Consider the following 25,419-nt stretch of genomic DNA (forward strand, 5'->3'; position numbering starts at 1 on the left):
CTAGCTGGAGGCATTTCTTTTGGTGTGAAATATTAAAGATTCAACATTTATATCAGTTGCACCTAATTCATATTCCTGAGCCCGTGGGCTGAGAAAGGAACTTGGAAATATTCAGCCATTTTCTGCATCAGTTTGTTAAAATGTTTAAGAGGATTATTGCGTTAACTACCTCTTTGATAAGAACAAGAAGAACCTATTCAGGAACGCTAAAATACAAAAAACTAAAAGCCATAGTGTCTTTTATTTCTTAAAAATGTTATAGATCAGGTTTTGACAATAGAGTACCTTGGGGTACCCGAAAGCTTTTCTGACAAAGAGAATGATTAATGCCATAGAATCATTAATAAATTGGAACTAAAACAGAGACTCCCATAGGCGGTAAAAGTGAGAATTTTGTCAGCCATTTCCAGAACAGGGAACAGAAGTTTGAATAATACAACTGAATTTCCAGATTCCTCTGAGGTGAATTTAGAAATGTATTTTAATGCTTAGACTAGAGTCACAATGTGACTGAAATTCACCACCACATCAGGTAAAATAACAGTGTAAAATAATGGTGTCATACTATGAAGAAGTAACTCAGCAGCTGGAAAAAGTGTAGAGCTTCCTGCCCCTTTGCTCCCCTGCCTGGTAGAGAAGGCCAGGATGGTCGCACTGACTTTGCGACCCTCTAAACATGACTGATGCCCACTCTCACCTTTTGGTGGATGAGGGTATAATATATTTAGGCATAGAATTAGATGCTATGTTATTTCCTTTTCCTTTTAAAAATTATAAAATATACATTTAGATATATACATATATTCTACATATACACTGAAATTATATATATATATATAATGACTGAAATATATATATAATGACTGAAATATAAATGACTGAAATATATATATAATGACTGAAATATATATATAATGACCAAAAAATATATATATATATCTAAAGGCTCCAGTGAAATGATGACTTCACTCTGCTCTTTCAGATCATGGTTCCACTAAAAGTCCTTGCTGTCTAGAGATCATGTGTTAGAGTCGGTATTGAGCAAAAGTAAAACAGCATATTCTTCCCTAAATGGTAAAATTTCAAACACCTATTGAAAATTAACCTCCTTAGGAATAGTCCTTGGGAGCAAATCATTGTGAGACCACAGAAAAACCTATATATAATGGAGTATGTTGAAGAAGTTCACACAGAGTTAATGTTTGCCAATTCAGGGTCTCAGGCAATTATTAAGCACCGACTGAATACAAAACAGCATGTTACATGCTCTAGAGCATGTGAATTGTTGTTATCAAAAATAACCACTACACACAAAAAAAAGGTTTCTGCAGCCAAATACAGTAAAACATTTTTCTTTTTTTTTTTTTACTTTTTTTTTTTTACATTTTTTCTTTAAAGAGAAATTTTTGTTTCTAAAAGAGGCATGTAACATAAAATGATTTCTCCCGTTTTTAGCTAAAGACAGTCTCTTTTGGAGTAGTAATAAAAGACTAATGTTTAAAGAAAAAAATGTAAAAAAAGACACACTTAAGGGAATTCTGTCCAAGGACATCAATATATATCATCGGTCAATTGCTTACAGATCCCCTAATCTAATTTGAAGCAGTTTAGGACAGAAGAAATCAGCAAAAGACTTTTCTAAATTAAGAAAATCCTTTGAGCCATCAAAAGCAATGTGCAGTGTGATTGGGTCATCACTCCCCTATTAGGACAGGCCTTTTCTATAATTTGGTGCCTTTAGATCATACTCTGCTAGCCTAAGGTCGAGGTGATCCTGCACAAGATAGCCAAACTTTTGGAGCCCCAGGTTTTTTTCATACCCAAAAGAAAGGGTAGGTTCAGACGGGGTTGTTTTTCTTAAAAGTAAATATTCAGACAAAGTGGCCTTGATCTCAAAGTACATGAATATAAAGTGAAGGAAACCATGCAGCAAACCTGTGACATTTTAATGTTTTTTTTTTTTTTTTTTGGTCTTATTCAAATGTAAGCACCTCCCCATACCTCAGGGAAATCAGCACCTGGTGGAATTTTTTGTAAGCCACTGAATCATTTTGCTGTTCTTCCCTGGAAGGTGTGAGATGAATTGGACCCAAATTTGAGCACAGCTTAGCAAGGTTTGGTATACTTGTTTACCAGATTTCTCTTCACTGTACATAAATAATTGGTTAAGTCTTATCAGACCCTGAGGGTAGTTTGTCAAAATAATGTGTGTTTTTCTATTTCAGTGTTAACTCCCATTACATATTATTAATAGATTATTAACTTAGTATAAATAGCTCAGGGAAAACCATTTAGTTAGATTTGTTTGTTTTCAAACATTTTAATGGGGCAAGAAAAAGTGATTTCAAACTACTGAGCAATTATACACAGTAAACAAAATTTAGAGCATAAAAAACATCTAGCTTCTCTCAGAAGCTGACCAAAGAGGGGATTGTGCAATTGGTTACAAATTATAGACTCCAATAAAAAGTATTCTAAGATAGTAGCATATCCTACGGAAAATATATATGGAATATATGTGGAAAGTGGAGATGGAAAACATGCATTTGACTGCCTCCTTTAATTAGTGCAAAGGAAATAAAAACACCTTATTTCCAGGGCATACCTGGATAGCTCAGTTGGACAAGCACATGACTCTTGATATTGGGGTTGTGAGTTCAAGCCCCACATTGGGTAAAGAGATTATGTAAAGTAAATACACTTTAAAAAATATTTTTATAAAGAGGCACCTGGATGGCTCAGTTGGTTAAGCACCTGCCTTTAGCTCAAGTCATGATCTCAGGATCCTGGGATCAGCCCTGTGTCAGGCTCCCTGCTCGCCAGGGAATCTGCTTCTCCCTCTGCCGCTCCCCCTGCTTCTTTGTGCATGCCCTCTCTCTTTCAAATAAATAAATAAAAATCTTTTTTAAATTATTTTTTTAAAAACCACTATGTTTCCTCTACCCCGAGTTATTAGAGGGTGTTCAGATATCCTGACCTTTCAGAAATCCTAATCCAACCTTGATTGGCAAAAAGGTGGAAAGTCCAATTTTGCATTTAACTGAAATCATTATTAGTTTTTTTTTTTTTCTTGAGAACTGTGATCTGGGCATCATGTGCTTTGGGGACAAGACAATACCAGATCAATTGGTAATAAAGGTCTGCTTTTAGGCTGGAGTCATGACTTTGGGGAATAAGGAGATCAGGATGCATTTTCACCGTTGGGCACAGACAAGCAAGTCAGATTGCTCTATGGTGGTTGATCGCTCTGCAAACCCTGATGTTAGAAAGAAAGAGAGAAGGAAAGAGAGAGGAAGGAAAGAAGGAGGGAGAGAGGGAAGAAGAGAGAGGAGGAGGAAGGAGGGCAAAAGAAAAGAGCGGTAATATTAATGTAAATGCATCATTTTTCTTGTAAGCACAGAACACTTGGTACTAATACTATTTGCCTCTTTGAATAAAGATCACCAGACTATATTATGAAGAAGAAAATGCTAGAGAAACTGCATGAATTAGTGATCTGAAGTGCATTAAGCAAATATGTTGTGTTTACAGAGCTTTCAGCAAGAGATCTTTCCATACTTTAGCAACAAGATTGGCCATAGGCTGTGAAAGGAGAAATAAACTCCATATTAGTCAGGATTCTCCAGAGAAACAGAACCAACAGGACATGTGTGGAGATTTACTATAAGGAATTGACTCGTGTGATTATGACAACCGAGAGGTCCCACAGTCTGTCAGGTGTCTACAAGCCAGAGCCCCAGGAAGCCAGTGGTATAATGCAATCCCAGCCTGAAGGCCTGAGAACCAGGGAAGCCAATGGTGTAAATTCCAGTCCAAGAGCAGGAGGAGATGAGATGTTATAGCTCAAGTAGCAAAACAGGGATCAAAAAAAAAAAAAAAAAAAAAAAAAAAAAGCCCTGGGGAGGGGGACAGGGGTGTGCATGTATGAATTTCTCCTTCCTCTGCTTTTGATTCTAGTCAGGCTCTCAACAGATTGGGTGATGTTCACTCACCTGGAGAAGGACAATCTGCTTTACTGAGTCTACTGAATCAAATGCTCCTCTCACCCAGAAACACCCTCCCAGACACATCTAGAACTAATGTTTTCTCTGGGCACCGGGTGGCCAGTCAAGTTGACATAAAAAATTAACACCAAGAGGTGAAATTCATATTCCAGTGATAGCATAAACCAAAGAAAGTGGGTAATAGAATCTGGTCTTTTCTAATCACTCTCAAATTGGCTGCAAAATTTTCCTCCGTAATGGCATACACAGGAAAATCAGTAGTTTCAGCTCTAGATTTTTGGCTGCATGTTTCCTTCCAGCAGTTTTTTTTTTTTCCCCAAAAGAAAAGAAATAATATCTTTTTTGTAGATTTGGGGACCCTATCACACAAATAATTTATAAAGTCTCTCCAGCACTACCCCTAAGAGATGGGGTGTACTGGTGAGCGAGTCAGCCTGAGGATAACAGAATCAGCCAGAAATGCAGGGGCATCACAACATGCTATGAGCCTAATGACCTAATTTGTTTACCACCATTTTTTTATATATATGTTTACTTTTTAAGTGTTTGGCAGAATAGGTTCTGTGTTGAATTTACAATAGAGAAGGCCAAAGTGTCAAATCTGACATCTTAGAACAGTGGGTCCCTGAGTTCTTGGAGTAGTTCTTAAAGATAAAACCTGGAGCTTCTAATCAGAGAGTGGGGTGCTGGCCACTTGTGTCAATTGCTCTTCTTCAACCCACTGATAGACTTGGCCATGACCAGAGAGTAAATTTAGTCCCCTGTCTGTGTCAAGAGATTCTGCAGAATTTTGTGGTATGTTAAATTTGAGTTCCAAGATTGCACGTAATTTTTTTTAAGATTTTATCTATTCATTTGTGTAAAAGAGAGAGCGTGCCGGCAGAAGCCGAGGGAGAGAGAGAGAGAACTAAAATACAGAGCAAACTCCAGGCTGAGACAGAAGCCCATCTCAGCGGCTTGATCTCATGACCCTGAGATCATGACTTGAGCCAAAAGCAAGAGTCCAACACAACCAACTGAGCCACCAAGGTTCCTCTTGCACGTAATTTCTGTCATTGACTGCAAAAAGAAAAACATCCTTAGTATATCGTGGCAGGTTCATTTTGCTAGACCTACAACTGATTACAGACATAAGAAAAATGGTCTCTGAAATTTGTCTCAGGTAAAATTTTCATCGGTGAAAATTTGGTTGTTGACCTTTGTGTGAAAGAAAAAAAACAAAAACAAAAACAAAAATCTTGGGCAGAATGGACCCTGATTTTGGAGAGTAAAGGTTTTACGTCCCTTTTGAAGATAGCGGGAAAGGTTATTGGAAATTAATTTGAAGATGAATACTGTGCTCGTAACAAAAGCCAACTGCCAGAACTCAGAGTGAAGCAAAGTTCAGTGTCTCTTTAGTCATCTAACAATCAACAGAACAGAGATTTCCTGGAAATTCAAATCATAATTTTTTAAATATGTATATATCAATCTCTGTTTTTCCAACTTGTCTCCACTCTAAAACTTGAAAAGAGTAATTCAAGCTTAGGGGCCCCTGGGTGGCTCAGTGGGTTAAAGCCTCTGCTTTCGGCTCAGGTCATGATCCCAGGGTCCTGGGATCGAGCCCCGCATTGGGCTCTCTGCTCAGCAAGGAGCCTGCTTTCCTTCCTCTCTCTCTGCCTGCCTCTCTGCCTACCTGTGATCTCTGTCAAATAAATTTAAAAAAAAAAAAAAAGAGTAATTCAAGCTTAAAAAAACAAACAAAACAAAAAAATCCTAAATAACAAAGTCACGCTTGAAAGTGAAGCCAGGTCATTAAATGTATACATTTTAATTTTTATTTTATTTTATATTTCTTTTCAGTGTTCCAGAATTCATTGTTTATGCACCACACCCAGTGCTCCATGCAATACATTACACTTTTAAACAATAGAAGTTGTAGAACCACATTATGAATTTTGAAAGGATGGGGGGAAAAAGAATGATCTATAATGACCTCGCCCTAAAATAATTACTCTTCACATTTTAACTGTTTCTTAGTTATTATTCTTCATCGTTTTTGCTAGAAATAACAAAAGGGTACATGCTTACCTCTGTATTTTTCATGAACACTAACTTCAAGTGTTTCTGGGTTGCAGTATAATATTCATAACCATCTGTTTAGTGGCTCCTCTGAGTGGATTAATATGTTAAATTGATCATTTCCTTGTTATTGAACTTATAAGTAGACATGACCAAAACTCTTAAAATGCATATTTAAATAAGAAACGGTCATCACCGGAAATGTGCTATATTTACTAAATAACAAGATAAATCCGCGGCAGCCAGCACGCTCCCTCCCATCAGGTGGTGTCACACAAGCTAGCATCTCGCTTTGCAGTCCCACGGCACCTATTATTCTTGTTGGATTGATTTGAATTGCATTTTCTTCTGTCAGGCTTTGTTATCAGCTGAGGAGTACGGAGGGAGGCGTTCTCTGTCTCTACACATTTTCAAATTTTATTTTTGTTTCTCTTCCCTTTGTGAAACTCTGCCACAGCGCCCTGTCCTCTTCGCCCTTCCCTTACACAATCTTTCTCTGTGATGAGATGACATAAAACATGCTTCTTGTCCCAAACATATATATATATATTTTTTTTAATGTGTAAAAATCAGAAGGAAACTTGGCATTGACTTTTCTGCCATACATATGCATTGCACCTGTAGCACATTAAAAGTGGAGCCTGGGTCAACAAGGCCGCTGGGCGCTCTTTCCTGAGGCAGTGCGGCTGGCCCAGTCCACAGACGGGTGAGAGAATCTAAAATTCTGTGCCAGTCAGTTTAAGGCCACAGACAGTTCATTCCCACTGTGAGGGAAGGGCTTTTTACTGCAGCCTTTCTCAAATATCTTCTAGAAGAAACAGTTTCTGCAGATAACAGCATATAATGGTTATTTCATGGAGATCTGAGTTGGGAGGGGTCCTACAGTTAAGAAATTTTTAAAAAGATCTTTTCATTTGGTTTGTCCCAGCATTTACCAGATTTATTTTCACTCTGGAATTCTGTTTTCATGTTAAAACCTGTTACTTCATTTACTGAGAGAACGTGGGTATAGTGCAATGCCATCTTTTGAGTTGACAGATTTAAAAAATGGCACCTTCATCTTCGTTCCTTCATTTATATTCAATGGTATTAAGTACCTACCGTTTACAAGGCCATGGGTTTCTCTTGACCTTCTTCTGCCACCTCAACCTTGATATACTCTCCAGTCAGCGAAGCACTAATGTAAGAAAAACTGTCACAACCCTACTGGCACCTTTGACCATGTGATTTATCATCGAAGGGGAGAGAAGAGAATTGTTTATCAGCAATGCCTGCCATGATGGCAGTGCCCTGGGGAGTGAGGCCATAGAGGGAGTCCTCCCCACTCATCTTCAGGGACTCTTGTTTGGCAACACATAGAGATTACCTCTCTTGAGGAGAGTTTTAGGTTATGAATCATGAAAAGAAGAGTTTTCCTCTCCTTTCCTCCATCCCCAAGTGGAGCACCAGCTGCTTGGTAGCAGGCCCAGCGTTCCTTTCAACAGGGGGGATTAAAGGGCATGTGGCAAAACGATCTATTTCAAAGAGCTGGTGGAAGATGATCAATGATCTAGGAAATCAGAGTTGAAGAAGGAACATTGGTGCCTTGAAACATTCCCTAGAGCTCTGACCCCATGAGGGTTTTAACTAAATGGCTACTTAGTTTATTGGATTTACCCACAGCACGTATTTAAATGGAATGAATGGAGGAAAGAAGCACTAAGCTACATGACAGAAGAATGACAAAAAGCTTTCGAAGGTCAGGGAACATAGCACAATCACTTTAGACTAGTGGGAAAATGAAATTCTTCTCAGGACCTTGTAGACCCAGTGGTACTATCGATTCTAAAATGGATATAGTACTTGAGAATGCATATGTTTCATGCTAAGTGACTATGTACTGAATTATAATAGCTTTGGGCATTCACTTGAGAGCTTAATGAATGACTTACATGAAATGTTAATATCATTAATACCAAAGGAATGATTTATTTATTACCATCATCACATATTACAACGTTGAGCTTCCAAACTCCTTCACAAAAGCAAAAACAAACAAGCAAACACACAGAAACTTATTTCAGTGATTCTCTTGAACATAGAAACAACCCAATAACACTGATCTGAAAGGAAAATGTATCTAATCATAAAATTAAATTTATATCCCAAAATTCTTTCTGTTCAATCATCAGCCAATCTCATTCTTGCTATAGAATCCTGCATAGTGGGAAATCGTGCTAAAGAATTTTCTTTAGCAAACTGGCAGACATGAAGAGGCTTGTCTCTTGATGTGATGTAAAAAAATAAAAGTGGGATATTTTCCCAGTTCAACTTACACATTTTAGTGTAAGATGAAAACATAATCATATGTAATGTGCTAAATTCCAAAATAATTTGATGAAATGGCATTTTCAGTGTTGAGGAATATATTAGGAAGCCTTAAATTGAAGAAGGTAGATAATCTCTGAGGTGTGTATATGTGTGTGAATAGCTAGACAGACATCCTTTTCTGTAGTGTCTGTGGGTGTATTTGTGTCTGTGTAAACCTACTGTGTTAGTTGGCTAGGGCTATATTTAACAAAATACCAGACTAGGGGGCTTCAACCATGGACATTTATTTTCTCACAGTTCTGGAGGCTGGGGTTGAAGATCAAGATGTGAGAAGATTTGGTTGTCTCTGGGGCCTCCCCTTGGCTCACAGACAGCCTCCTTCTCCCTGGGTCCTCACATGGCCTTTCTTCTGTGCTCTCTCATACCTGGTGTCTCTTATAGTACCCAGATTTTCTCTTCTCATATGGATACCAATCAGATTTTATTAAAGCCCACCCTAAGGGCTTTATTTTTACCTCATCACATCTTCTACATCATGTCTCCAAATACCCATCTCATTCTGTGGTACTGGGGGTGAGGGCTTCAACATAAAAACTGGGGGGCATACACGTCAGCCCATAACACATATTCTATAGGGAAATGCATAATTGGGGTTAAAACTGATGTTCCTGTATTCTGCCTCTGTGTGTGTGCCATCATCAGTGCTGCTCAAGTGAGATGCCAGTGGAAGACTCAGGGAGTCCATTTTCTTCCTACAGTGAACTGGCTACCACTAGTCTATGAGAAAACCTTTAGAGTCAACAGTAGATTAGAAGTATTATTTCAGAGAACATTTTTATGCTTATTTTTAAAAATGTAAAATAATTTACCACCCAAACATAGTTGATTCGTAAATAGGGAGGAAGAAAAAAAAAAGCCATAAGTACAGTTTCAAAGAAATGTTTACCTTGAGGTGGGACAGATGAGAAGAAAGATTCTAACAGGCATACTGATTTAGCTTTGGAATAAGCCTTATAGCATTTCCTTTTCTGATGGATTGGATCCTTTTTCAGAGACTAAAATATTACACAGAAATAGTAATAATTTTTCATACACCAAAAAAGTAACATTTACGTTTCTTAATAGTTTTATAAATAGTTTGGCCTTAGATTTGTTTAACCATGATACAACGATGGCGTTCTAGAGTTGATCAATCTTAAGGAATTCTAGGTTAGGATTCTAAAACCCTATGGCTCCAGAAGAGATCTGGACATGGAAAGGATGCTGAGCCGTTGGGGCTGTGAACTTTCTTCTTCCCTTTGTTTCAACAAGAACAGATCTACTTTTCTCTATTTGAATATATCAAAGAGCCACACCAGATCAGTTTCTACTGCTCTGAAACATTAAAGAGAACTTTGGATGTGAGAGTGTGTTCCCATTATACATTGTGACACTAATGAGACACTAAGACCCAGACAGGTAGTGATCTGCCCAGTGTCACACAGTTAGGTTTTCTGATTCCCAGATCAATCTTCTTCTAACTATACCATATTATTCAAATATCATTTGATGAATTCTTGTACCACTCAAACAAATGGGATTTTACTTTGGTTTTGCTTAATAGGTAAAAGGGAAGATTGAGATTATAACTTCATTTGTTTGGAGTTTTGACAGAAAGCCAGGATAGGATTAAGTCTCCTGATTCATCATCCCTGGGTGACACTATTTGTTTATTTTTCACTTGATATCATTTTAAGTTCTTTTATTAGTTCTATGTTACCCACAAATTGTGCCTCTCCAGTGGCAATTTTCTAAGGAGGTTAAAAATGAATCTAGATTCAGGACGTTTTTCTGATGGGAGTTCATTCTGTAACTCACCAGAGCACATCATGTCTGTTCAGCATTTTTGAGACTTGTATTGCTTGATTCTCAGGTTCTAGAACTGGTACTTTTGATACTATGTGCACATGGAGTACAATTAAAAAAATACATAATAAACCAGATAATTTTGAGCACAGTTGCCATTCATTAAAATGGCACCCTGTATGATCCTTGGAAGATAAGTATTTTAGAGTACTATTTGTTTGAATTCAGTGTTCAGAAAGCATAAAGAGAGATGAATTTTACCTTTAGTTCTACTGCCATGCTATGCTTTCTCCCTGCTTTCCTGTTTGGAACTAGGCTATGGGTGGGAAATAGGACAGAAAACTTGAACAAAGTTTGCATGTCTAAAGAAGAATTTTCCTAAACCTTACCACCCAGCACTGAACTCAGAATGCCTGTTTCTTTTTCCTACCCTCGATGGCTTGAAAACCCCGAAACAGAGAGTCTTTTGTTGAAGGTAGTCATTCATTTAGCAAATATTTTTGAGATTTACTCTTTTCTGGGCATTGGCACCATGGCTGGAAACCCTGTTTTATTTATCAGTAGTAATTAAACATCAAAATATCTCAAGCAATGGAAATAAAATGGACTTTTTTGAAAGGGGAGTAGTAGAGATAGATCAAACAAAATTGTCAAAATGTCGATGGTCATTGAAACTCACTAATAAAATAATGAGATTTGTTGTATAATGAATCATTCATTGAATCATGATGTGTTCAACTTTGTGCATGTTTGAAAGCTTCCTAAGTAAAAAATTTTAAAACCGTATTTGGTTGGTGAAGTCTGGGTAAGTCTAAGACCAGAAAGTCAGCAATGAGACTTCAGAGGAAAGAGTCAGATCAGAAAAAGAAAGGGGGAAAATTAAAGAAAATTGAAAGCCCCAACAGACATTACAGGACATTCACTTCACAAGGGTTTTCTAGTTCCTATGGTGAGGCAAAGCTGGTGGCTTGTAGCAGAACGAGGCTACTTTGTGCCCCTATGTCATTTCTAGTGCTAAGTGCATATTTATGAGTCAGATAACTGCTCCATAACTTATATTTAGTTCTCTTCAAAGTATATGATACTTCTTTTCTCTGGTTGCTTTTGAATATCCTGAAACTCAGAGGGTCTATTTTGCTCACCGTTCGAGCCCCAATGTCTAGGTCAATAAGTGGTGCATATCAGGTACTGAAAATAATTGTGAATAAATGTTTTTAAAGTCCCTATTTAAAGGTTCTTGCTCTCATTTTTTCCTGGAGAGGAGTCTGAGCCAGCGACCCAAACGACATCTGTATGTATGATCCTGGAATCTCAGAAGGGTGGGCAGGTTTATGGGCACCCATCGAGAACATGCCACCTGACTGTTGGATATGTTCCTTGCATCCAAACACAAATTAATCTTCTTCTCATCATAACTTTTTCATCTTTGGTTTTTGGACCGACAATAGGACAGGGCTGAATCACAGTGTCCACATGTTTGATTTTTGACAGGAAGCCAGAGATTTCCTCTCTGCAAATTGAGCAACACTGATCCCTTTACATGAGGCTTGTGAGCGTGTCCAATTGTTGGCATCATTATTTGATGAGTTTATTATTACTGGACAGGGAGCCTCCTAGGATGTTCTAACCTGGAACTTGAATGAAATGACATTTTTATGGTTTTTTGAGAGACTCTTACAAGTCAGTCGGTAGGATTTATGGAATACTGACTCTGCAGAGCGCTGTTCAGTGCCTAGTCCCTGTAAAGAAAGAGAGAAATGGTCCTTGTCTATCTAGCACTTACTATCTAGTTTAGAATTTTAAACCTATATAGTATGAGTCAAAATTATGCCCTCTTCTTGGATGTTGTTTCCTGTGTTAATTCAGACTGGTTAAATTAGGTTGGTAACTGGTTGATAGCCTTCTTTACAGAATTTTCATTGCGGTGAAGGCCTAGAAATAGCAGTTTAATTAGGGACTTAGAGTCATTCAATTCATAGTGATAAACGTCTTGTAACTATTTAGACTATTAGCAAATGTGAAATATTTTTGGCTTTCCCTTATTTAACACTCTCCTTTTCTGGGATCAATTTCATAAGCAGATTTCAAACTCTGTTCCAGAAGAAAATAGTGTCTGGGACGCTTTATTTTGAGGCTGGTTCTAACACCACCACCTCCCCCAAAACCTACCAAGTCATAAAAGTTTACTGTTACATTTTTTTTCTTAGAAATCACTAATAATAGAAAACTTTAAAGAGAAACAAATCTCTTTGCTCTTTACTTAACCGTTTAATTGATATATAACTAGACACAAACATGTATTTATACATAAACATATTCATGCCTCTGTGGGAATTTTGAGAAAGATACTTCAAGAACTCCACCCATTATGCAATTATATGATTTTAATATATTTCTTTTATGCAAACTTAGACTGTTCTAGAGATTATTTTTATCGTGTTATTCCAATTGCTTAATTAAAAGGGTTTCTGACCAGTGGGTAATAATTTAACAGAACTAGTATCAGCCAGAACCTCAGTCACTTTTGTTAGGCTTTCCAGGAGAGGAGTAAAAACTGGATCACACATTTAGGAACAAGGCCTGTATCCCTGGCTTTGTTTTCCCCAAAACTGCAGCAAACCAGGGGAACTTAGTTTATACACACACACACACACACACACACACACACAAACGTGCAGTATCTAGAGTCACCATATGATGGTCATGTGTGCTTATGGACAGATTTCTCTGCCACCAATCAGTCCCCTCTACTTGCTTTCTCTCTGTCTGCTGCTCAGCCACCTAATGTCCTGGGGGTGTGTCAGAGTTGTTCTCAGGCCTGGGAAACCACTCAGCCACTGCTGAAACCCTGGGAGCTGCCTCCTGGGCCATCTGGCTCTGCCTTCCTACCAGCAGAAGGGCCTGTCCACTCCTCTGACCAGATGTAGTCTCGTTCCTCACACCGAGCAACACTGTGTGCCTACTGCCCAAACACATCCAAAAATCATCTCAAAGCACTCTACATCTCCTGCCTGCCATTTAAAAAAAAAAAAAAAAAAAGGCAAACAGAAAACAGGACTGCAGTCTATAATGGAGAGACTTCAAACCTCCTAATACCAACTTTTTTTGGCCGGTGGGGTAGGGGGGAAGACATTTGGTTTTTACTTGCTATTATGTTTAGCTCCGACACCTTGAGATCCACACATTAGTCCTGGAGGAGCTGAGCCCATAGTTTCATTGAAAGGCATCCTTTATTTGGATTGCCTTATAACCACCAAGTTCATGGGCTGTTCATGAGTGTTCTTCCTTACCCTCTGGGCCCAGCAAGGGCAATGGCCCCAAACACAAGAGCATGGGCCTAGCTGGTGTGTCATGGAGGACGCAGCTCTGTGTAGCCAGTGCTGCCCAACAACAACAAAAAGTCTCCTGAGCCCAGCCCCAGATCCACACAGGTTTTATGTGCCAGCCAATCTGCGAGTAGGAGAAATGGGAAATATTTTATTTCCTGCAAGTACAGCTCAGATGAGGTTAACCAATGTCCTCTTTCCACCTTTCTCAGAACTCCCAATGAGCTTTCAAGTTGAGAACTACTTGGCAACTTTATCAAAAAACTGGCTGCCTTACATAAGAACTTTTTTTGAATTTGCCTTGAGGAAAACCCTGTCATTAAGTGTTTCTAAATAAAAATTATCATTACTTTATAAAAGAAATATTTACCCAATCATGTGGACAATGCATTTGCCTTTGAAACACAGAACACAGACATTTTGGAAATGTAACGTCAGTCCCTCAAAGGTTTCAGTTTAGCTGATTGTGAGAATTTTTTTTTTCTTTTGATAAATCTGGATGTTTTCACCATGGAAAATGTAGCTCCCTCCAGATCCTGTTTATGAGAAAGTTAATGGCCTGAACATGTTCATGTCCCTTGAGAGGACATTTCTTCAGAAGTGGAAAGACTTTTTCAAGAGAAAAAAAAAAAAATCTGCTGGTCTAAATTTGTTACATTGGTTTTCACATTGTTTCAACTTCAGTGTGAAATATCTAGGTAGAAGAAATGTTGTTTCATGGTTAATGTCTGGATTTATGACTAAAACGATTTTCTAAGAAATAAACTACTTGGACTTTGTAATGTACATTTAGTTGGTTTTAAAGCAAAAAAAAAAAAAACTTGAGAAATAAAATATAGATTTTTGTAAAGCCTTAGATTGCACAGATTTCCATGGATAAACTGGCTATGAAGTATGTAAGTGCTATGGATATAGTTACAAGCATTGACAAGTCTTACCAGGCATGATTTGTAATTTTGTTACACCAGAATGATAGGGCCTTGCTATTCACAGAAGCAGTGTCCCTTGCCAACGCATTGTTCCCGTATATCTCCTTATTCTCTCAATGTTACTTCTGGCCCAAGGGATTTCTCAGCCCATCACGAAATTCACCCTTTGGCTGGTCATCACACAGGCATCCTTAGGCACGTCTGAATCCTAATCTGAACACAACTCTTGTTCAAACAGAGACCCTGCTACATATTTTATACATATCATCTTGTCACTAAAAGTTGAAATATTTGCCAGGTGGTTAAAGATGGGAGATCTGAGCCATTAAAGAATATTGGTAACAGGACATTGCCAGCTTTGCTATTTCTTTGCAACCAACCATCTAGCTTCCTTTTTGGTTGTCTGTGTCCAAAGTCCAGGTTGTCTGTGCCCTTTGTATTTCCTAGTCTCAAACCTTAGAGGTAGAGAGGTAGAGAGTGGTCTTGAACCTCTTCAGAAGAATGGATTTATAGCATCAACTATGTATGATCAAAATGAGACAGTACCTCACCTCTAATTTTAAACACCAAGGTTTTAATTCTGTTCCTTGGAAAATATGGTTCATTATTTATTTTGTGAGACTAGAATAGCTCTAGTTCATTTCCTGTTGTACTAATCTTCTTACCTTTTAGTAATTACAGTCAAATACTCTTTAGAAAATAATCTTGTCTCTCTTGAAGATGTGTGCTGAGTTTTTAGATTAAAAAAATCATCTGACCCAGCAGACAGCATCACTGTCTTTGAGTGCTTGGTTTGGTCATCCATGTCCAGTAGCAGAGGAGGGCACTGGCTCCAGGGCACACTTCTAGAAGGGCTATTGTGTCTTTAGTTATAGCTAAGTGTATGTTAAATAAGAGCCCTTTCCTTTGAGACAGTATTTGTCATTCCTATCATGATTTGTAATTCTTCAAGGGAAGTATCCAGAAGATTTGTCCTACACTTTCCATGTCAAGGGCTTTGGGTTTCTACTCCTCTCCCTCATGCTTTTGACAAGTCTCACTCACACTGCTGTTCTCCCCACCTACATGAGTAGAAAGGAAAAGGGAATTCTCTAAGAGTTTGAATTCCTACAGAGAGATGTGCCAATTAGATTTAAAACATAGCTTCTATTCTTCTAATAGCTATAATAACAGAATAATGGCAAAATGGTTTGTGTGAGCTATTTCCAAGCATATCATCACTACCCCTGCAAGAAAAATGCCTCCTCTCCAACCTGGGGAGTTGTTTAACAGCCAAGACGCTCCTGAAAGTAGCTGGGACGCATCGAGAGGTTTGGCTGAATCACCTCCTTGCCTCGGGTCTTTATATCACCGCTGCCTTATTTCCATCACTTGGCTGAGAACGCTTATGAGAATAGTTTGCATGCAAAAGGAATAGTCTAGCTACGTAAAAACAATCTCTTTTCCAGTCTCAGACCGTGGTGTTAACTACCAGATTAAATGCTACTTTTCAGCCCAAGCTCCACTTAATATTTACATTCAAAAAAAATAAAACTTGGTTGACCTTCAGATCAGGAGGAGGACATAGGAGAAGCAGCGCTGAGTTTAGTTTAATGTTCTGTAACAAACAAGGGGAAAAGATATAGAGATACCGATTTTGAGGGAAATGTTAATTATCTAAAGCTTAATTACAGATAACATCATGAGGAGAATACATAAAAGACTTGAAATGCAGCCAAAGCATTTCCCTAAGAACATTAAAAAATGATTGTTGTTTACAATTCACAAATCGCACAGACATAAAGCTGAGACAGGAAAAACAGAGTCAGGCTTAAAGTAAGAACCCAACTGTTGTTTCAAAACCAGCTCAGAAGAGAAGTGATAGGATTGCAGTTAGCTCATGTTTTGGAAGCAAACAAGATTCTGTACATGTTTCCCCTTTAAAATAAAAATTAACAGATCACGGGCAAACACATCGAAGCAAAATCCAAGGAGACAATACAACCCAAATAAAAATAAATAATTTATGAGGTCTTAGAATGGGAACTACAAATAAAACAGAATTCACAGACATTTATCTCCATATAAGTACAATGGAAATAAAGGAAGATTTTTACGTTCCTGTCACTTCATTACTGAGTCCAATGATATGAAAATCTACCTTTTCACTGAAATGTAATTTTCACCCAATGCAGCAAAAAATAGCTTACATTTATCTAGTTTACTCTTTAGAGAGTAGTCTAGTCTGGTCTCCTAGTTTATTCTTTGTTTTTTGTTGTTGTTTTTTAAATTGGTTTCTATTAATTTCCAATTACCTTTAAAGGTAAGTTTCAAGATAATGGAATGTAGCATTTTGGAAGAAGTTTGATTTTAAGGGAGGCTCTAGGAAATGAGTACCCGGCAGTCCTATTTGCCTAAAGCCAGCAAGACACAGTGTTCTCTTGGGAAGGATCAGTCAGGTTCCAGGACCTTGGGTATAGAAACCGGAGGTCTGGTTCTGGCCCTCTGGGCCTGGCTGCTGTTGCACTAGCTGTTACAGAAGAAGTGCTGGGGATCTTTCCAGAAATAGTAGAGCTGCAACTAGAGGTCTCAACACTTTGTACCTTTTCAAAACAATGGGGATGTCGTGAACTTTTTCTTTTTCTTTTTTTTTTCTTTATTTCAAGTTTTTATTTAAATTCTAGTTAGTTTACTGTTGGTATGGTAAAAGTGGTTTCAGGTATAGAATTTAGTGATTCATCACTTACATATAACACCCAGTGCTCATCACATCACATGCCCTCCTTTATGGCCATCCCACATCTAGCCCATCCCTCACCCACCTCCCTCTATCAACCCTCAGTTTATTCTTATGGTTCGCTTCCCTTTCTTTTCCTTTTCCCTTCACCTATGTTCATCCATGTTGTTACTTAAATTCCACGTATGCATGAAATAAAGGAGAAGTGGTATAGACCTATAATGGACTATTACTCCGCCATCAAAAAGAATGAAATCTTGCCATTTGCAATGATGTGGATGGAGCTAGAGAGTATTATGCTAAGTGAAATAAGTCAGTCAGAGAAAGACAAATACCATATGATTACATTCATATGTAGTGAACTTCTTCTGTGGCTGAAGGATTTGTGTGTATATATTTGGGGGAGTGGCTAGAAAGAGCAGGGTTTTTGAAGGGAAGGAATGAGAAATATGGGCTGATTAAGTCACATGTTTACTGAAAAGATAATGAGAGATACAATGATGATGGATAGCTTGCTGACTTTGGAGAAAATAAACAAAAACAATTTTAAATTTGATAAACATTTATTGAATGAATGAATAAATGAATAACTAAAGAGATTGAAGGTCTGTCTGTATTTGCTGACAGCTGCTGAGGAGTTGTTCTTTGTCCTGTTTCTTCATGTAGTTCTTTTTTCTCTCCCTTTAATGCTTTTTTTTGTTAGCTGAGAAATTCACATAGGGACGCCAGGGTGTTCTCAGTCAATTCAGCATTGGATGCTTGATTTCAGCTCCAGTCATGAGTTCAGGGTCCTGGAACCAAGCCCCATGTCAGGATCCTCACTCAGTGACAAGTCTGCTTGAGATTCTCTCTCTCCCTCTGTCCCTACTCCCCCACACCCAAATAAATAAATAAATAAATAAATAAATAAAATCTTTAAACAACAACAAAAAGGAAATTCACAGAAAATAAAGTTATCCATCTTATTTTTTTAAGACTTTTATTGATTTATTTGACACAGAGAGAGAGAGAGAACAAAGGCAGGGGGAGCATCAGAGGGAGCAGGAGAACCAGGCTCTCTGCTGAGCAGGGAGCCCTATGTGGGACTCAATCCCCAGACCCTGGGATCATGACCTGAGCCCAAGGCAGATGCTTAACCTACTGAGCCACCCACGTGCCCCAAAGTGATCCATTTTGTAGTTAATAACTCAGTGGTATAGAGTACACTCACCGTGGTGTTAGTTCTGTTTAGTTCCAAAACACTCTCATCATCTCAGAATGAAACCCCTAAGTACATTAAACAGTTGCTCCCACTCCATCTTTCCCCAGCTCCTGGCAACCACTGGTTTGTGTTCTCTGTATATAAGTGGATTCATACATGATGTGACCTTTTGGGTCTGGCTGCTTTGACTTAGCATAATCATTGCAAGATTTGTCCATGTTGAAGCCTGTATCGGTGACTTCTGCTCCTTGTGATGGCTGAGTAATATTCCATCCCATGGATATGCCACAATTTGTTTATCTGTTCATCTCTTGATGGACTCTTGGGTTGTTTTCACCTTTTGGCTATTGTGAATAATGAAGCAAAACTGTTGGGAGATGTTTTAGAAGATGCCTTTGGAGGAAGAGCATGCAAAATCAAGTGGGGTGAAAGTTGAAAGGCACACACACCACTTTTTGCACTGCAGGAACAGAGTATTTATGTTTTTAATAAAAACAGATCATTTTTTGTAGAATACCCACCTTATAAGAGGCAATAAAAGAAGTTCTTCAGACTGAAATCAAGTGAGCCAATTAAGAATATGAATGTCCATAAAAATACAAAGAGCACTCGTAAAGGTAATTATGTAACGATAAAGCACTATAAATGAATATTTGTTTTCTTATCTTTCTTAATTTTTAAAATGGCCTTTTTTTTTTAGAGCGGATTTAGGTGCACAGCAAAATTGAATGGAAAGTATAGAGTTCCCATATTACCATTCCCAACCCCACACACATCCTGTCACCACCAACGTCCTATGCCAGAGTGATACACTTGTTACAACTGATGACAATACATTACACATCATTATCATCCAAAATCTATAATTTATGTTAGTTTACATTCATAGGTGTTACACTTTCTGTGAGTTTGATAAATGTACAATGACATGTATCCACCATTATAGTATCATACAGAATAATTTCACTGCCCTAAAAATCTTGGGCTCACATATTCATTCCTCTTTCCTCGCTAACCCCTGGCAACCACTGAACTTTTTACCACCTCCATAGTTTTGTCTTTTATGGAATGTCATATAGTTGGAACATTTTCGGGTTGTCTTCTTTTACTTACTAATACACATTTCACCATTAACAGGGTCTTTTATTCAGAATATTTTCAGCAGTTTTTCTAAACAAGGTTTTAGAATTCCCTGTATCATTTGAAAATCCACAATGACCCCTACTTTTTGTGGCAGAATACCAGAGTGGGGAAGGAGGGGAGACAATCTAGCTTCCAATGACTATCACAGGGTCCTGTTTAGCCAGTCTTCCCTCAGCTATCAGAGCAGCCACACGGCTGCCCCCAGATGGCTGCTGCTCTCATCTGAGTGAGAAGGGTCTCTGGTCCACCCTTACCACAGCTTTCACATCCTAGAGAGATGTCCTACTTGTCCTTATCCTTAGAGCCTCATCTCTTGGGGAGCTATGGGGTCTTCGAAGTGACATCTTCCCAAGCCTGTTCCTCACCCAACCCTGTAACCAGTTAGGGGATTCCCAGATAAATTCCGGGGAAACTTTATCCTGGGCTTTCTCCACAGGCTTTGAGGAAACTGTCACTTCCATTTGTTTCTAAAAGACAATCTGTTTTCTTTCAATCCTGTATTCCTAGACCCTACCTAGTCCTCATATAGCCAGGATTCCAGGCATCCTGCCTTGGTGCCCAGGCTCCCACAAGGGGTGTGTGGACAGGGTGCCAGCCACTCTCCAGCTCAAACAAGTTTATTTTCCATTGCTTTGTGATCTTTGTGTAGTTTTAAACCATTTCCAATAATGAGGTATAAATAAAAACAGCTTTAATTGTGTTTATACCCAGAGTCCCATGGAAAAGAAAATTTTTTTATGAAAAGCTAAATGATAGACTGACCTAGGAAGGGCAACATCTTGTTTAACTGAAGTCATACTTGAAAAATTTAATTAATTTTTTCAATTAAAAATAATTATTTAAATGTATTATAAATGAATTTAAAATGAAATTAGAAATTTAAGTATTTTTAAAAGGTGTCAGAGGAAGGCATTTACAACTGTTGGTGAGTTTTGACTGCCCTGGTCACTCTTCCTCGGGTGTGACCACAACTATCCTTCACTATTTAGGGCCATGCCCTCCTATCTGGTCCTCAGATTTTCTCACAAAGGACCTTTTCCCCTAAAAGTGGTGGCTAGCAGTAGAGAAGGAAGCTGCAGCATGCATTGGATATGCTTAGTCCAGCTCTACTTTGAGAGCACAAATGCCCAGACCATGTGTCCTGATGTTCCCAGCTGCTCATTCTCCTGTTCCCTCTGCTCATATTATCATTCCTTCAGCAAACGATCATTAGACTCTCATCTTTCCCGGATCCCTTTTGTTCTAGTGATCAGTCAGTCACCGTATACCTCTGATTTTCTGGTCCAATTACAAACTCCTGAGTTATCTGTTTTGTTTACTTACAGGGCTTTCTGGTATAGAACAAAGAAGTATATAGCAGATGCCTGGAGTCACGTTTGCTAACAAGTTAGAAACTGCAAGGAAAGGTCCCTGAACTACCTGCGTTACGTTTTACTCTGAAAATACAACTATTTGCAAACGTTAAAAAGCAAAAGCAATATCCATCAATTCTAAAATCAAACTGCCTTTGTCAAGAAGTTGTTATTTAAGCCTGAGTTAGAATTACATGGAGAAATGAACTATCCATGTCACACTTTCTGATTCAGAAATGGAAAGAAGTTGATAGATGATCCCGTAGATGCAGCACTTTTAAGGTCTTATGAAGGAGGCAGATAGTGTTTCTTAGGAAAATTGCTGATCAATCTCCTCCAGAAAGGTTGAACAAACCGGCATGGATATAGTCAGAGTACACAGTGCAGGGAAAGTTGCATTGCTTTCTAACCTGAAAATTGGTCCCTATTAAGACCCAGTACAGGACATTTGGCCCTTTGTTTTAAATAAGGCCATTGTGGAATAAATGAAGAACAACCAAATGAAAGAAGCCAAGGTTATTTACTCAGAGCTTGCTACCACAAGGAAGTCAGCCACCATCACTTGGGTTTTGGACAGAAGCTCAAAGGCAGGCTAAGGAATGGGGAGCTTCAGGTTTGCCCTCGCAAAGCTGTGGGCATGGGGAAGCTGGAGACAGTTAACTAGAATCCTCAAAGATTGGGTGGAGGTATTTATTTGACTTTCTCTGGTTGGTTCTGAGTTGGTAGCAAGGCCAAAATTTAGGGAAGCTGTCAGTTATTAATCAAGTCCTAGTTATTTTTGAGCCAGTTGTTATAGAAGATATTGCTTAGCTTCCTGGACTGTTACTAGGGTTAGCTCTCTGGCTTCTTACAAGTCTGACAGAAGCAAATTCATCCTAGGCTGGTTACCGTAAATCATGGGCAGATCGCTACAGCTTATAGGTCAGAGCTCTCTTTTTACACATGGTCTAGCCACTGTCTGCGTGTATCTTCAGTCATTCACCACCAGACTGAGTTCACACATGTTCATTAACCTTCCTGAAGACACCTTCTTCCAGAATTCTTTTTTACTTTCAGCACTTCTGGTGGCCAGGAGGAGATTGTATAATAGCCAGTCCCACTGAAGGTGTCTACATTGGTGTTGAGTATGGTTACAAAGCATGGGGCTTCCTCATCTAGGAGCAGAGTTGCTGGGGTGCCTGGGGGGGCTCAGTCAGTTAGGGGCAGAGCTGCTGCCCAGGGCACATTCACCAGGCTCCATAAATGTCTTAGACATACGAGGTCCTGTGCTTTCTCACAGAATGACAATAGACATCATGTACTGAATCCTGACCCCTCCTTTCAGGGCCTTGAAAGCTAAACAAAGGAAACTGAAATCAGTACACATTAGCCAATAGTGAACAAATACACGTTCTTTAAATAGAAAATAATATGATTAAAGCCGTGGTTCAAGAGCATTAATAATCTGTCAGTGATATGTGAAATGTATTAGTAGGGAGAAGTAGGAGGCTGGGAGCCCATCCAGGAAGCTGCTAGAGTAATGATGAGATTCAGGTCCGGTGTGATGAGATTCTACATGGGGCAAAAAAGGAAAGGGAGATAGACAACCATAAGTTTAGAGAAAAAAAAAATCTATTTGAAGGAACTTTTTGAAGGAACCAACACTAGACTTGGTGACAGATTTGATAAAGACAAGGCATGATTTAAAATGTCTCCCAGGAACAAAAGCCAAAGTAAACTGTTGAGACTACATCAAAATTAAAACTTCTACACAACAAAGGAAAGAATGAATAAAACTAAAAGGCAATTTACTAAATGGGAGAAGATATTTGCAAATGGCATATCTGATAAAGGGTTAGTATGCAAAATATATAAAGAACTTACACAACACAGCATCAAAAAAATGTTTTGATTAAAAGTGGACAGAGGACATGAACAGACATTTCTCCAAACAATATAGACAGATGGCTAACAGACACATTAAAAGAGGCTCAATGTCACTAATCATCAGGGAAATGTAAATCAAAGCCACAATGAGTTATCACCTCACAGCTGTCCGGATGGCTAAAATCAAAAAACACATGAAAAAACAAGTGTTGGTGAGGATGTGGAGAAAAAGGATCCTTGTGCACTGTTGGCAGGAATGCAAACTGGTAAAGCCACTATTGAAAACAATATGGAAGTTCCTCAAACAATTTCAAATAAGAATATCACATGATCCAGTAATTCTACTACTGGGTATTGACCCAAAGAATATGAAAGCAACACTAATTTGAAAAAATATATGCATCCCTATGTTTATGGAAGCAGTATTTTGAATAGCCAAATTATGGGAGCACCCCAAGTATCCACTGATAGGTGAATGGATAAGGAAGATGTGGGGTGTGTGTGTATATGTATATACATTATATATATAAGTAACATATATATATTATGTGTTATATGTATAATGGTCAGCCATAAAAAAGAACAAAATCTCACCATTTGCAACAGCAAGGATGGAACTAGAGGGTATTAAGCTAAGCAAATAAATCGGTCAGAGAAAGACAAATACCATATGATTTCACTCATATGTGTGATTTAAGAAATAAAACAAACAGAAGAAGAGCGGGGTGCCTGGGTGGCTCAGTTGGTTAACCATGTGACTTCAGTTCGGGTCATGATCTCGGGATTGTGGGGTCCTGGGCTTGGGTCCGGGGCTTGGGCTTGCTCCTTGCCCATTCAGCAAAGAGTCTGCTTGTCCCTCTCCCTTTCCCTCTGCCCCCTCCCCATTCATGCCTTCTCTGTCTCTCTCTTTCAAATAAATAAAATTTTGAAAAAAGATAAACCAAAAAAGACTCTTAACTATAAAGAACAAACTAATGGTTACCGGAGGGGAGTTGAGTGGGCAGATGGGTGAAATAGGTAAAGGAGATGAAGAGTTCACTTATCACGATGAACACTGAGTAATATATACAATTATTGAATTACTATATTGTACACCTGAAACAAATATAACACTGCATGGTAACTTTACTGGATATGATATGATATGATATGATATGATATGATATGATATGATATGATATGACAAGACAAGACATCTCCTAGGTTTCTAGGCAGGAAGATGAGAGGAGGTAGACATTATACTTCACAGATCCCCCTTACAGAATGAGGGGGATCTCCAGCTCCAGTTGATGATGGCAGTGTTGATGGCAGACAGACCTCAGTCATCAGGTTTCATTGGACATTGTCTCAGTTGAGAGCCACAAACACAAAATGGCACCCCCTTCTGGGTAGCTGCATCCAGTGATCAGAGCCAGTATTAAAGACTCTGCTCACGTGCCACGAGGGAGCTATAGCTTCAGAGCTCCTCGCAAGGAGCCTGAGGCTTGTGTTGGTGGCAGCAGAGCTCACCTTCCCAGTCTGCCCCATCCGGCTCGCTTCCTTTCCTCCCCTTTCCGTAGGTGCTGACCACGTTGAAACCCCAGGAAATGGGCAGCATGCTCATCTCAGAGCCTACCTCCTGGGGAACCCAACCTGTGACACAAGAATGGAAATATCACTGATAAACCTGGGGGATTGAAAATTGTGCTACTTTGGGGTTAGAGAACGTTGGCAAATTTCCTTCCTGGAAAGGGACTTCTGGTAATGGTTCAGGCACATCCAGAACAGCCTTGCTGTGGATCATGAATTGCATCTTCTTTTTTCCAAGAGATGAAAGAGATAGTTTAATTTTTTGTTTTGCTTTTTTTAATGGCACAAAGAATATATAACAAACCAATACAGATCCCATAATGCCTGGTTTATACTTAAACAAATAGCACTTTTATATGAAATAAGCTCTTCTCTTGTCAATGGTGGAACTATCTAACATCTGTAATTGTTTTATGTTTCAAGTATTTTTTTTAAGATTTTTTTATTCATTTATTTTTGAGAGTGAGAGAGAGAACAGGAGCAAGAGTGGGGGGAGGTAGAGGGAGAAACAGACTCCCCACTGAGAAGGGAGCTGGATGACCCTAGGTCATGACTGAGTCAAAGGCAGACACTTAACTGACTGAGCCACCCAGACGCCCTTAAGTACTTTTTAAAAGCCAATTAAGAAAAAACAAAAAGATAAAGAGAGAAAGGATGGATTATTTTCCTCAGGAGCCATAGTATTCAGCAAACTCAGAACTGCCCTCAAAAACTTTAGAGAAAGATAATACCAATGTTTTAGAGAATTAGAGTTAATAAGTTTGTGACATATTAAATGAAAAGGAAGATTAAAAAGATGTATACTTTGATTCCAATTTAAAAGCAAATAAATATATCTTTTCATCCCGATATGAATGAAGATGGAGGTGATGTGTATCTGTATGTCACCAATGATTGTCTCTGGGGAGTAGGACTGTGGCCAATTTTTCCGTTCCATACTTACTGCAATTTTTAAATATTGAAAAATTAACATGTATGATTCTATTAACAGAAATAAATTTTAACATAACAAAGGCTAATCTCTTGATTTAGCATTTTCATAGGACAAAGTTCAATAGAGGAGAAGTTAGGGGATTTCACCATTGTCTAAAGCTTTA

The sequence above is a fragment of the Lutra lutra genome, chromosome 6, assembly GCF_902655055.1.
Source record: "Lutra lutra chromosome 6, mLutLut1.2, whole genome shotgun sequence".
Taxonomy (NCBI): Eukaryota; Metazoa; Chordata; class Mammalia; order Carnivora; family Mustelidae; genus Lutra; species Lutra lutra.